Source organism: Capsicum annuum, chromosome 2 (assembly GCF_002878395.1).
Source record: "Capsicum annuum cultivar UCD-10X-F1 chromosome 2, UCD10Xv1.1, whole genome shotgun sequence".
Taxonomy (NCBI): domain Eukaryota; kingdom Viridiplantae; phylum Streptophyta; class Magnoliopsida; order Solanales; family Solanaceae; genus Capsicum; species Capsicum annuum.
Genome location: NC_061112.1, coordinates 78,376,076 through 78,378,342, shown reverse-complemented (window position 1 = coordinate 78,378,342; position 2,267 = coordinate 78,376,076). Strand labels below are relative to the sequence as shown.

Sequence of the window (2,267 nt, the reverse complement as noted above, 5' to 3'; positions counted from 1 at the left end):
GCTTTTACCCTTGTTATACAGTGATAAGTAATTAATTATGAACGGACAAAATGACTAGATTCTGCGGCAACGCTAGCCAAGCTAAGAGTATTTGTTCCATTCGAATAAATGTATTAATGAAATGGATCAAAATAAATTCAGATTTAAAGGAATCAGTTGGTCAAAGTTTTCAGATCTGCAGTTACGAAGAACGGAGCATCCAAGCAAAATAGGAAAGATCTACTGTAAATCATCAATAATAAAATGGATTTGTGAAAGGAGAGAAAAGTACCTGGTTGATGTAGCTAGCGGATTGGGGGGTTATCTGATTCTCTCAGCTATCACGGAAGAAGAAAGCACACGAGAGTTGAGAGTTGAATTCCCTTATTTCTTTTCTTTTCTACCTTTTTTAGAACAGTGAGTTAAAAACAGGATTGACATGTCTGTTTTTTTGTAAATTAATTCGTATTGGAGGGTAATTATGCAAATTCAGCTTTCTCTAATTTTATCTATGCGTGTTTAAGTGTCACTAAACAAATAATTGTAGCCCTTTCATCTTCTTACTTTGGGACACATGTCCATTGACTTTACTAATCTTCATTCTTCAATGCTCTTTTCCATTCTCTTACTTGCATTTTGCAGTTTCTTTTTTTGCAATTTTCAGTTACTTCTTTGTTACCTTTTATGTTTCCCTTCAGTTTATTCTCCTCTTCATTCTCACATATTTTTTTGGCTATCAACATTAATGAAGGAAGGAAATTAATTGGCCCAAATATTTGATTTGTACACTACATCAGAAAATATTTTTATGAGAAAAGGAAAGTTATCTTACGTAGAAGGAAGGAAAAAATTATTCTAAAGGACAAAGTAAGGGCTTTATTTATATATCTTGTAATTTGATTTCTATTATGATAATTAAATGTATAAATAACATAAATAGCAATCGTTTTGGAAGTAATTATACTCTTTCTCACTTTTTAAATTAATTTACTCTCTCTCCCTATTAATATACATAACATAGCCGACATATACAAGTAGTGGTGAATCCGTGTAGTTATCAGCTTAAATGGCAGTTGTTTATTCTCACTTGCTAGCTGTTTTTAGTGAATAATATCTCTTGTTTTTGTAATATGTTTAGGGAGTTGAGATTTTTCGTAATATTGAAAACATAAGTTGTGTATTTGTGTAATTTTTAGTAATTAAATTGCGTGTCAAAAGATGATTTAGCTTCTCTCTTTTGCTTTTTATGTTATGAATTTTCTCGTTGCATGTATTCATAGATGGTTACTTTTGCTTCTCCATTTCTGCTTCTCAAAGTTAAATTATGTACTTTCTTCTCAATTTTAGAATCTAATTACTTTTGCTTCTCCATTTCTGCTTCTCAAAGTTAAATTATGTACTTTCTTCTCAATTTTAGATTCTAATTGACATGAAAATTTTCAATTTATAGTATTTTTGCATACTTTTTTAATTTCTTTATAAGATTTTGTCATTATTTGTTCCAGATTTAGCTAAAGGTAGATTCATCTCCTTTCTTTTCTTGAGAGAATCGTGGTAAGGGTTAAAGATCAGGGTTCATGCTTTTTCCTTGGGTTTGTTAGTGCTTTTGCTATCAAATAGTCCATTATCTATACACATGGTTATCACTTATCAGACACTCATTGTTTGTTTCATGTTCAACTCTGTATTGTGCTAATTGCCTGTTCGTGCCAAAATTTTTTTTTGAACTCTGGTACCTACCACTTTTCTATTGGATTTCGTTTTTCATTATTGTTTGTTAAATTCAGATTTGATGTTAGGTAAATATAACTAAGTTTATTTTTTGTTAAAATTTTAAAAAAGGAAGAGAAGAAGCAAAAACAAAACAAAACAGTTCAGTCTCACGTTACACATTGTAGCTTTGGAAAGCTGTCTGGTTTCAATAAACACATTGTTATTTATGAGAATGAATAATGATATATGCAATTATTGATTCACAGACTAATAAAAAGACAAAGGTAGAATGCAAAATGTCATGTCAAGATTTGCCTAAATCGTTGTGGTAGTAACTAATCCATTAGATTTCATTGTTTGGTAAAAAACAATATTAGAATTAAAGAGTTTACCTCACTGCTTTGTTTCAGATTTCAGTCTGCATTGTTGGGATTATCATTCTTGCAAGTGGACTTGCTTTGGTTATTGTCGCTTAGCCCTGAAGGAATAAAATAAAGTGTATCTCTTAAATTTATTTGAATAGTTTGAGCTTGAAGTTGAATACCACAGTAGAATGACCTCCTATGGCTTGAGCA

The 2,267-nt window shown here is 30.7% G+C and overlaps 1 protein-coding gene across 2 annotated transcripts in view; it reads right to left on the bottom strand.

The window, feature by feature from the left end:
* LOC107858587 overlaps positions 1-424 on the bottom strand; it is a 25,685-nt gene extending 25,261 nt beyond the window's left edge. Inside the window, exon 1 of one of the 2 annotated variants that reach the window (XM_016703317.2) lies at positions 272-424. The gene's annotated coding sequence lies outside the window, so the exon portion shown is untranslated. The remainder of the gene's footprint in view (positions 1-271) is intronic. The other variant, XM_047406509.1, reaches the window with a different exon arrangement.
* Between the last annotated feature and the right edge of the window lie 1,843 nt (positions 425-2,267).